This window comes from Meriones unguiculatus, chromosome 8 (genome assembly GCF_030254825.1).
Source record: "Meriones unguiculatus strain TT.TT164.6M chromosome 8, Bangor_MerUng_6.1, whole genome shotgun sequence".
Classification (NCBI taxonomy): Eukaryota; Metazoa; Chordata; class Mammalia; order Rodentia; family Muridae; genus Meriones; species Meriones unguiculatus.
The window spans coordinates 61,172,506-61,184,576 of record NC_083356.1 but is presented as its reverse complement, the minus strand read 5'-3'; the positions used below and the strand labels follow the sequence as shown (position 1 = coordinate 61,184,576).

Below are 12,071 nucleotides of genomic sequence, written 5' to 3'. Positions count from 1 at the left end.
ACGCACACAATTTTCTTTTCTTTTCTTTTTCTTTTTTTTTTTTTTCAATGCAGTTTATTTAGGAACCTTGAACAATCTTCTGACCGTGGGGAAAGCCAGCCCACAGCTTAAATAGCCTCTGGGTAGCCAACCCCAGCATGCCACGTGGGCAATGCAGATAGGTCCACATACATGGAAGCAAGCCAGATCCTCAGCCTTAGCCAAATGTGGAATTGTTCGTGACAGAGAGCACTCACCATCAGGAAGGTGGAAGGCGGAAACCAGCTCCATCTTTAAGGCACAGCATTCCGCAGCTCTCTACAGTTCCCCCTTTTTGTTTTAGACGCATCAGGCAAGAGTAGAGGTCTGATCTCTGATATTAGAAATAAATTGGGACTTTGTACAGATGTTCATTTAGGTGTCATCCACCCAAAGAGCATCAGACCCGTCTGATACCTTTTTCTCAGAGGCGGGCTAAAACTATTGTCAAAAGGAGGCATTGACTGAACTGGTTGCTCAGCGAGGTAGTTTAGTCCCGCCCTTCTGCCTCCTAGCTGGGGCTGGAAACCCTGGAGTCGCAGGCAGGCCGGCGAGGGGGCGTCTGACAGAGGAGAGGGAACCTCGGTGGTGTTCCCAGCCCTCGGGCGGCTTGCACGCTCCCCCATCCCGGGGATACGGGACCCATGCTCAGGTAGAATGCTGCCCGTGTAGTTGGTTAAGGACAAAGGAGGCAGGCCGGAAGGTAACGATTACTTCTGTAACACCAGTCAGCATCGCAGACGTTTAAAGCGATGGCGGGAATGAGGGCAGACGCATCGGACAAGGCCTGTGCAGAACGCAGCTCTGGCGATGGGCCTCAGAGAAAGCTAGGACCAGTGGTGGGTTAGTGCGGTCTGCTCAAAGGAATCGTTTCTTGAGAGGGTGGGTGGGTGTGTACCTCCCGGTCCGCTGAAAGCCCATGTGAAGCAAGTCTGTGCCCCCCTTTTTTAATAAACTAGGGAACGGAAAGAAGATTGTAAAGAATTCGCCCGAGGCTTTACAGCCAATAATGCGGACACTGGGCTCAAAATCAGACCCATTTGCTGTCAAAGCTTGTGTTGTGTAAGCCCACACTAAAAAAGTTAGCCCAGGCTGGGGAGAAGGAAGGTCCCCACTCAGGATGGAGGAAGTGGAAGCTCCGTTCCATATCTGCTTTGAAATATACTAATGTTTCAACGTGTCACCACGGGAAGCTGTGAAAGTCAGTGCAACCGCCTTCACTCTAGAGCCTCTGCAACAGGTTTCTCAGGACCATGCGGGCAGGTGGGCGTGGTTTCAGCCATTCACCCTCCTCTCACTGAGACCACAGCAGAGGTGGATGTGCGAGCGTGGGTGTGTGCGTGCATGGGTGGGTGTGTGTGTGTGGGGTGTGTGTGTGTGCGTGCATGGGTGTGTGGGTGTGTGTGGGGTGTGTGTGTGTGCGTGCATGGGTGTGTGTGTGGGGGGGGTGTGTGTGGGGTGTGTGTGTGTGCGTGCATGGGTGGGTGGGTGTGTGTGGGGTGTGTGTGTGTGCGTGCATGGGTGGGTGTGTGTGGGGGGTGTGTGTGTGGGGTGTGTGTGTGCGTGCATGGGTGGGTGGGTGTGGGGTGTGTGTGGGGTGTGTGTGTGCGTGCATGGGTGGGTGGGTGTGTGGGGTGTGTGTGTGTGTGCGTGCATGGGTGGGTTGGTGTGCGTGTGGTGTGTGTGGGTGTGTGGGTGTGCGTGGTGTCTGTGTGTGTGTGTGTGTGCGCGCGCGTGTGTGTGTGGTGTGTGTGTGTCTGTGTGGGTGTGTGGGTGTGCAGGTTCTGACACAGAGAGGGTGGATTCGTGACTCCCGCGTGAGTGTCGAGGGTGAGAGATACTGGGAACTGACTTCCTCAGTGATCCCCTTCCACTTGATTCCGTTTCTGTCAGCTACCTCCCTGAGAAGCCTCCGACCCCTTTTGCAGAGCAGACCCCGAGGCAGCGGGCTGTGCTCTCTGTTTATTAACCTCGGAATCTTGGAGTGGGACAGGACTGGGAAAGGGGGTAGCTACAGAGGGTGGTCTGGACGCGGCCTCTTATGTAAGAAACTGAGGTTCGGATTCCCTGACATCTTCTGAAAAGCATGTGGGATGTGCCTGAGGCTTGTGTGGCTGAGAACAGTGAGAGGTGGCCTTGTCCTTCAGGCCCCGGGCACTGCCCACCCCAGTGTTCCTCTCTCCCTCTGACAGTCCTGAAAACCGGTCCGTCAGAAATCAAGTCTATGGCTAACAAGATAATGAGGACGCCACCAAGGAACGCTGTGCTGGTAATAGGCTCTTGGCTGCAGTGGAAGAAGGGGTGCTTGGGGGGCTGTCAGCGTGTGGGTGCAGGGGGAGACGTGTCAGAGGCCGCTGCATTCTGAAGACGCAGGAATCACAGTCCATCAGTGGTTTCTCATCTAACGCACTTATGATCTCGGCGCGGATTTTATGTAAAGAGACCCGTGTAGCATGCGGCCTTTGTGTGGCTTCTTTCACTCAGCATAGTGTTTTCAAGGTTGCAAAACATAAATTCAAAAGAAGTATTTTTGCTGATGTCCTATTTGGAGTTGGAAGGCGACTCGCCCCTGGAGATCTCACGGCTTGGAGAACAGCGGCCCCTGGTGGAATCCTAGTGAAGTGTGCTGGCTCAACTGGAAAAACATCAGCCAAGTCTTCCTTGCGAGGGGGATAGTGGGAAAAGGGTTCTTCCTCTTTAAAAGCCAAAGTAAGTTTTAAGATGATTAGCTTGCAACTACTCCAGAATCTTTACTAAAACAGGATTTCTAGGGTAAAAAAACTCAGCAAAGCCCGTTGTTAGCAGTTGCTGCTCGGCGTGCTTTTGGAGGGGTCTGTGAGGCCACTTGCTCTCTCACAGTCACTGCAGCAGGCTCCGTGGCAGCATAGACTGGCTTCAACGGAATAACTAGGCATTTGGGGAAATCCATACTTAAAGTTGTGTTAAATGCCTATAAATTAAGCCCAAACGCTGTTTTGCCGTTACTTCCGCTATTAGTAGCAATCAAGTGTTTAAGCCCTGAAAATTGCCCCATCAAATTTCAAGTCTATGGCTAACAAGATAATAAAGAAGAAACACATTCTTATCTTAATAAGGCTACATCGGGCCTTGCTCTCTCCCACTGAGGCATGTTAAATAGATTTTCAACCAAATATTTGTTCCCATTATTTGTCCCCTCTACCTATCTGGACTTTGGCATTTTTTTCGAGGCTCATTTCCTTCTTTGTAAGTAAAATGAACTCATTGAAACAAAAGAGAAACATCTGAAGAAAAGGAGTTTTATGTTTGTCACGGAGACAAAATCCTGGAGATCTTATCAAGGGTAAGAGACCTTGGTTATGGCTTTAGCCCATGAATGTTTGGCCGGTGTGAGGTGACATTGTGGTGGCAGCCATGCAGAGAAAGGATTCGTTCATCTCATGGTAACCAGGAGGTAAAAAGAGAGATTGTGTTTCTGTGTCCCTTTCAATGACCCTCCCTCTTCAGTTAGGGCCCCACCTCATTAAGTTCCTGTCAGCTCCCAGAAGTGCCACCAGCAAAGGTCTGAACATTTAGTGTGTGGCCTTTGGGAGACACAGATCCAAACCATAAGAGAAAGTGGTGGAGCATGACCGTCTTTGGTGCATGTTTCCACTGTTTTTTTTCCCCCTTTTGCCATGATACATTGCATGTCTGAGTTTTTTCTTCCTAAGCCTACATACATCTGTGCTCGTTTTTTTTTTTTTTTTGTCAGCTTGACACTAATGTAGAGTCACTTGGGAGGGGAAAACAACTGTCCTTGGAGAATTCTCTTGATAGTTGATTGATGTGGGAGGGACCAGCCAACTGTGGGCATAACTATTCTTTGAGCATGTGATTCTGGGCTGCATGAAAAAGCTGGCTTACATACAAGTAGCAGTATACAGACTAAGCAGGTAATATTCAGGATGTGTTTACATAGGCATATATGTATATAACAACAATTAATGGAAAAAGAGGCCATGAATCTGAAAGAGAGCGAGTTTTGGAAGGAAGGAAGGAAGGAAGGGAGAAATGAAGTAATTATAATCCCAAAAATAACAACGAGAAAAGGGGCTTTATCTTTAAAAATCCTGTCTAGGAGCATGCTGGAGAACAAGCCAATAAGCGGAATTACACTGTTGTTTCTACCTTAGTCCCGCTTGGCACTGACTTCCCTTAATGATGGGCCGTGATCCAGAAGTGTAAGCCAAATAAACCCTTTCCTCACCTAATTGCCTCATGTCATGATGTTTATCATAGCAACAGAAAGCAAAGTAGAAGAGGGCCAACTGTTTACATGAGACATCTCCCGAAGACATGGTCTTCAGTGCTGGCCGTGTGGCTCGTGATTTAGGTCACTCCTGGTGAATTTCAGACACTTATTTTACCAAGTACTTTAAAAGGCAACGTGTGCACCCTGTGCAGTCTTGGTTTGGCTCTGTTTAACTAAATTCTCTACCGCATACAAAATCTCGGGAGTAGACATTGTTGAGGAGTCTCACAAATGCTAGGCACACTCCTTGTTCAAAAACAGTTGAGAATGAGACACGCGAAAATAAGCACTCCAAAAAGGCTGTTAAACTTTGCATTACCGAGTGACATTAGTAGCAAGCTATGAGATATGGAGCCTGTAAGCGCAGCTGGATATCAGAGCCGGGAGGCAGAACGTAGGCTTTGAAAATGTCTTCACTAGCCAGAATGAGGAAGGGTTGAAGCCACAAAGCTGCTCTAACTCAGATGCACACAGTTGTAGGTAACAGTTCAGAAACCGTTGCCAGTGATGTGGAACTGTGTTGCTCTATATGATGAGCAATGATTCTTAAGTTAGAGTCGCGGGCTCTATCTCAAATATAGATAACCTTCTGTGCCATAAAGTACTTGACTGCCTTCTGTAGTTTGAGAGACCGCGCTCCCAGAATCTCAGCTATTTGAACAGTAGGTGGCGCTGTTTGCAGTGGTTTATGAGGTGAAGCCTCACCTTGCTGGAGGGAGTCCGTCTTGGGAGATAGATGGCTCTGGGAGTAAAAAGCCCTTCCTGCTTCAGTCTGTGCTTTGTGCTTGAGGCTGTAGGCTCTCAGCTTCCTGTTCCCACTGTCAAGCCTGTCTCTTGCTGCTTTGTGACCTGCCATGATGGACTGTGATCCCTCTGGAACTGAACTGTAAGCACAAATAAACTCTCTGTCGGGAGCAGAGGAATCTCTGAATGCGTAAAGCCCCGAGTCTGTTTGTGTTTGACAGGGGCATGGTCAGGTCAAGATCGCCCGGGGCCTTGGACTCACGTAACAATTGACAAAGCAGACGTCACCCTCAGGGCTGGGCTTAAGAGAAACGCAAAGCTTTGCTCAGGAGTCTGAATGTGTCCTCCTGCTCCCTGCAGAGATCTCTCCCCAGAGACTAGCTACCCCGCCATGCCCCAACCCGCACTGTACTTATAAACTCCCTGGGGATATGGACTGTGGTGGTAGCTTTAGAGAGCTCCGTCTGGTCGCAGCAGGAAATAGACCGTGTTCCCGTGGGCCTGCTTCCTGTAACTGCACACTCCGTGTGTCAAGGGCTGCACACTCTTTATTTTTTTCTTTGTCTATCCTAAACTCAGTAGACTTAAAAATCTTAGAATTTGGAATAAAAATTTAAGTACTCCTGTTCCTAGACTATTTTGACTAAATTTACTGTGGAAATTATGTATTCAGTAACTTACATATGTACGGTGTTTTGGTGAACGTGAAATAAAGGAACTGTAGTGAATGTTAACACCCAATTGCCCGTCTTCCTATCACCCCACCCCAACTAGCCCCAGCGAGAGCCACCGCTCTTTTTCTTTGCTGGACTCTGCTCACCTCCGCACTTGCCTCTTCCTTCGACGGTTGCTGCTGGCCATTCTCATGGTCAGTTTGAATCAAGCTTTTCTTATCTTTTTCTGTGTGTATCTCAAATCTCCCATCTGCCAGTGTTTTTCAGGCCAGGCGTTAGTTTGTCTAAGTCAATCTACATCACCAGGGCTACATGAACAGGGCTTTCATGCAGGTGTAGAAACTTCAGTAAACTATAAAGACCCACCCCCATAATAGCAGGACAACAGAGGTTACTTTTTAGGTCTTTGGACCCCCAAATTATGCTTTCCAGAATTTGCAGAGAAAGTCCTAGGACAGGTAAGGTTTCCTAACACTTGGGAAGCACCTTCAGAAACAGAATTTGGGATAATTTTTTGGCTTTGGTGGCAGTTGAGCTAGGACATTGAGCTAGGCAGGGGGCCCCTGTGCAGATGGAGGACTATTTTGAGGGCGATCGTAAGATAGCAGGTGACCTGGAATCACTGAGGCAGAACCCCTGATCTGCCATATATCCTGCCAGCTATATCCTTCCCCTTGGTGGAGGTCGGCTGTTCCTCCAGTCATGGGTGTCCCTCACAGGCTCTCCTGTGGGACTTCTTCCTAACCGTAAGCATACTAGCCCCTTCAGAATCAGACAAGGTGGGAGCTCTTAACCTAGCAGGGCAGTGGTGAGAGAAAAAGTCCAGATGCCTGGACTTCGAATCGTTCTCCTTGCAAACCGTTCGGCAATAAGGAGTTGCCCGAGCATCATGAGGGTGGCCTGGGAGATGGGAGATCTGCCCTCTTTCTTCTCACCAGGGTTGCAAAGCCTGGGGAGGTACAAGAGTGATGGACTTCCCAGAGCCAGCAGTTCAGTGGCATAGAGCATAATGAGGCGGAAAGAGAAGTAGATGTTTGGAGGGGCAAGTGAAAGACCAGCGAGGAGCTGATTTTGCTCACTCCACCACAATAGGCAACATATTCGTTAATGAAGACACCTCAAGCCAAAGAGAGGGGCACCCTGAGGCTTACTGTAGAGCACATCTTTATTAGTTATGAGGAGTATGCAGGAGGGCAGGCGGTCCTTTGAAGCCTGCCCTTTCTTTGGACACAAAAGGGTTAGGAAGGGGTTTACTTAACTATAGACACTTTCCAAGAACTCAGAGTCCGGTAAGGCTTCACGATGTCACAGAGAAACTGGAAAGAAAGCCTGTGCTTGCTCTTCCCACTGCTGCTCTTAGAATTCTCTTTGGACACAGCTGGTGTCGAATATGAAAACCTGAGGTTCTGATCCACACACAGACGTGAGTTGTGAGGTCACGTTTGAAAGGAAACAAGGCGAATCTTATTTAATATATGTAATATTTAATATAATATAATGTCTCCGAGCACGTCTTCTGACTGACGGTGTTCACTGTCCAGCCTCTATCATAAAGGAGAGAAAGTTGTATTTTCTTTACAGACCCAGGTCTGCTTCCATAAAACTCCTATCACTGTGCACCCCTCCTAGACCCACATCTAAGTGGGAATTCCTTCTCTGTTGTGTGTTTGTGTGGGTGGTCTGCCCTGTCCCCTACAGCCGTGCTGTAACTCCATTCTGGGCCTCTGCTGTTTCTTGTGTCAGTAGCACCTGCCTATTCTCTCAGCTGTGACAACTGGGTGCTGCCAAATGCTTCCTAGAAGGTGTAACTCCGTGATTTCAGAGTTGATATTTCCACATTTTAGGTTTCCACTAACGCGCGCACACACACACACACACACACGCACGCACGCACGCACGCACGCACGCGCAGGCACTAGGGGTTGAGTAGGAATAATTGGCAGGTAGAGGATAACAACAGGAAGCAACCCAGGAGGCAGCAGCAGGGACAGGAAAGCAGTGTGTGTCCAGTGTCTTGGATTATGTATCCAATTTAAGCATGAAGCCGAGAGACCCGCCCGGTTCTGAAAGGCACAGAAGACTCCAAAATATTAAAACATACTCAGGAGAGTAAAAATTCACTCAAAGAACTCGGGCTACAGTAGCTGCGTTCTCACTATTACAATCTCGCTGTTATTTCTATATTTATCACAGGTTAAAAAGTATGTCTTGTTACTTTAGTTTATATCAATTTTGTACAGTAAAAGGATGTTTAATTTTTGAAGGACAGATGTTCAGTCACGCTGTCATTTTCTTTGTAGTCTAAATAAGGTGTTAATTGCTTGGTGTAAGGTTTCAATGGTGCCATCTGGTGGTCAGCAGAGCAAACTGCAGGTAAAAGGATGCTGAGGACGTTCTCTGGAGACATTGAGCGCAGAAGGAATGGCTAGGTGCTGTGGTTAACGGCCCAGCAAGAGGCTTCTCTGTGGTTTGGGTGCTCACAGTGAGTGTTCTTCCCCAAATAAAATATATTTTTTACTGGTTCTTTGTCAATTTCACATCATGCACCCCAATCCCACTCATCTCTTCCTCCCCTCTTACCCGCTCTCCACCCTTGCAATCTTCCCCCCGCAGAGAAAAAAAAAATCTCGTTGTGGAAGCTGTGGTATGTCCCACTGTGGCCCGCAGTATACACTTTTGTCCACACTTCTTGACTGCAAGGGCTCATTGGTCAGGTTTAAAGCCTCTGGCTTCAGCTACTCTATCAATACCTGGACCTCACTGGAACTCCTCTGTCATGGAGGTTCTGTAGTTTTGGACTGGCTCCGTCATGCGCTCCAGCAGTTCATTCATGCGGTAGATGTTGGGGTGGGCCAAGTCAAAGCCCTGGATCTGGACCTGAGAGATCTCTGACCCGGTCAGCCAGCCGGCTACCCTGCTCTCATGACCTCAGGACTAGCTCACCAGAAACCCTCACAACGAGGGCCATTCCTACCCTGCTGCCCAGATGAGGTTCAGGCCCATTCTCCCACTCTCGTGTTCCTGGGGCCAGCTCTCTTGTCTGCTGTGGGTGGCAAGGGATGAGGGAGGAGAGAGGGCTGGCTTTCCTGTTCTCATGCCCTGGGAGGGAGTGCGGCCCCTTCAGCCCCCACACCAGGACCGGCCCTGCTGTATAGGCAAGGTGCAGGGCCCACCCTCCCGATCTCGGCAGTAGGTGAGAGACAGGACCAGCTCTCCCCGCTCTGAGGGCCTCAGGGCCAGTTCTCCTGCCTGACTTAGGTGACAAGGGAGTGGAGGGGCTGGGTTGGGGGCATCTCTTTTTCATTCATGCCGTCACACGGGAGACAAGTGGCAAGGCCAGCTCTCCCATGCTCCCATCCTGAGGGCTGGCTCACCTGAATCTCCCGCGATGTGCGGGACGGCTCTCCTGAGCACTGTAGCTGGCTAGGGGTGGGGTCATCTCTCCCGCAGTCTCCCGCAATGCCCAGGTAGGGGTGGGGCCAGTTCTGCACAGTCCTCAGACATGAACATGTCCCTGGGTGGCAGATGTCAACCTGCCCTTCGGTGCTAACAGACCTCTGCTGCTGCACGGCCATCGACCCAGACATGGTCCTCTGGGGGCAGCATAGGCCACGACCCCACCATGGTCCTAGGTGGCATCACAGCCTACTTACGTCAGGTGGCTCCTCACTCTCCTCGAGTCTTCAGTTCTGCCTTTCTTCATTGTGCCCACATTTCTCTGTTTCTCTTTCTCTTGGATTTCTCCACTAAATGGACTTGCTCCACTTAGTGTCTCTGAGAGTCTGCGGTTGTCTCAGGACTGCTATGCCCCACTCATACGTTATGGCACCAGTCTGGGGACATCTTGGGCATGTTCTATTCCCCAAGGCTGCATGCCAGAACAGCCTCATGCAAGGGTCATTTGTCTTGGGCTCACTCCCACCTGGGGCCCACAGTCCCAGGCGGGGATTTTCTAGTCTCCAGGTCACTTCCCACTCTGGGAGCCCAAACAGTCCTGCATGGTGCTGGGGTGATGGTCGGTTCAGGCTTGCTTTCTCTCAGGGAGTGTTAGGCTACTAATCATTCAGATGTTCACAGTTTAGAACACTGAGCTTTGACGCACCTGTGACACAGCAGCCACCTCGGCAGCACCTCTAGGGAGTGCTCTTCCCTACTTTAAGTCTCCTGTGAGCAGAGGCTACGAGGCTGTTTGCTTTTGTACGGCTGCTATCAGCGTGCATGGGACACACCAGACCAGACGCACAGTGTGGGGGTTCATTCTGACTGCCAACTTAGATGAATGTATCCAGGAGGTCAAAGAAGCGCTCCTCTGCTTGTGTCTGTGAGGCCATTTTGATGTAATGGACGCTTTCATCTACTGAGGACTTAAAAACAGGAACAGAGTACAGGGCCCTGGTAATGCAGGTGAGTCAGACCAGCTGCAGGAAGCACATCAGTGGCGTTGCTTCTTTGGAGCAGTATCTTGCTTTGGTCCCTTCCTGTAGTTGCTCTGCTGCCTCCTGGCTGCCAGGGTGCCTACCCCGCATGGGTACCATGAAGTAAAGAATGCCACCTTAAACATATTCATTATTTCTGTCACCATGAGGTTCTGCCCAAGAATATAGAACCAAGCAACCACAGACCGAACCTCTCACATGGTGAGCCAAGATACACACATAAGTTAGAGATGCAAAGAATTTAAAACACAGGGCCTCATGCTGTGGAAGTCAGTAGAAGAATCAGAATATGTAAATAGCATCTGTCCCTGTGAGCAAACTCTTCAAAGACCCACGGTGTGTACCCTAACATTTCAATATGGTCTGCAACACTCCACTACCCTGTATCTGATGCAGACTTGTAACTGAGCGTGCCCTTTTGCTTTGTGGTCCTCACCTTCTGAGCCATATCCATCTTTCGCCAGCTCCAGCTAGTTCAAGGGGACTCATTTCCATTCTACAAAGCCAACTACTCATTTACAATTTGCATTTATGCAAAATATAGTCAAATTCACTGGTAGAAACTAGACAACTAAACTTCCCTTATATCTTGGCCACACCTGAATTATGCACGGATGAAGATTCTTTTACAAATTCGCATTACAGACATCCTACTGTATGCCACGTGTGTCTGGGTGTCACAAGAGTGTAGCTTGAGAATATAAAATACTGAGACTTGAAAATCTCACAGCATATTCAAGAGAGGAGAAAAAGAACCCTTCTATATGCCTGTATATGACTATTTTGAATAAATATAAATGTGTGAATGATAAATGGTATTTCTCCCCATCCATCCCTTCACAAATGCATACAAATACAGTGCTAGTGTGAGGAGGGAGTTGTGTTTGTTAGTCTTCTGGAAAGGCCTAAATTGGAGGAGAGCAGAGTCTCTTCAGAATTTAGTCAGGTAGAAGCGATATTCAGGAAGCAGAACTTTCTTCCTCCTAAAGAAGGGAACATTTTCTCTCCTTTCTGTTTATCATGAGGCCAGCAACCTCTGTCACGTGCCCTACATCATTCTGTTCTGCCTCAGCCCTTGGAATCAGCACAGCCAAGGATGATGGGCTGGGAATACGAGCTAACATACTCCTCCCCCCCCAACGTTGTTTCTTAGGTATTCTGTTACAGAATGCAAGATCTGACTAACATAGAAACTTGGTACCAAAAATGAGTTTGTTGGTTTGTTTGTTTCTGTGGCTAAAACTGACCTGTGGTTCTTAAGAGGAATTTGGAAAAGTTGGGAAAAGTGAGCTAGAAGATGACAAAGGTATTGTAAATTGGGCTTTGTGAACAATTCCAGTTGGATCTCAGAATGCCCGGAGAAACGCAGTCAGAAAAGACTGCGCCCGTGAGGTTTCCAATGGAAACAAAGACTTAATGCAAATTACATTAAGGGAATGTAAATTACATGTTCTATTCTTCCAAAGAACTTGTAAACATTTCCCTTTTCTTTCTCTTTTTCAGAGACTTTTCATAAGGCTGAACCATATTGGATCAGTTTACCTGGCATGGAGGTTTCTGGGTGGTTCAGCACTTTGGGTATTTCTGGCTCTTTTCTTCTTTCTTCTTGGTTTATAATGAGACTGGGGAGTTCTCAGAGCAGAAGGATCCAAACAACGTTCGTTTTAACCATGAAAGAAGCAAGGAGCACGTTTGCAGAATGTCGTGGCATTTAAAGAGATTAGAGCCGCTGCGTAAGAAGCCGCATTGTCTGCACCAGGACAGTGGAAAGGTGGCTGGAGGCCATCTCAGAACCAGAAACAGTATCCATGTTAGGCTGAGAAGAAAGAGAGCCAAGTAGCAAGACCAAGGGCTGAGCAACCCCTTTGGAGTTCAGATCATACTACCATGTGCCCCTAATGACAGACGTAGAACTACAGGACTTAA

At 48.6% G+C, this 12,071-nt stretch overlaps 1 pseudogene; it reads right to left on the bottom strand.

Moving 5' to 3' along the window:
- Positions 1-9,752: 9,752 nt before the first annotated feature.
- LOC132656147 (small nucleolar RNA SNORA17) lies at positions 9,753-9,853 on the bottom strand (annotated as a pseudogene).
- Positions 9,854-12,071: the final 2,218 nt, after the last annotated feature.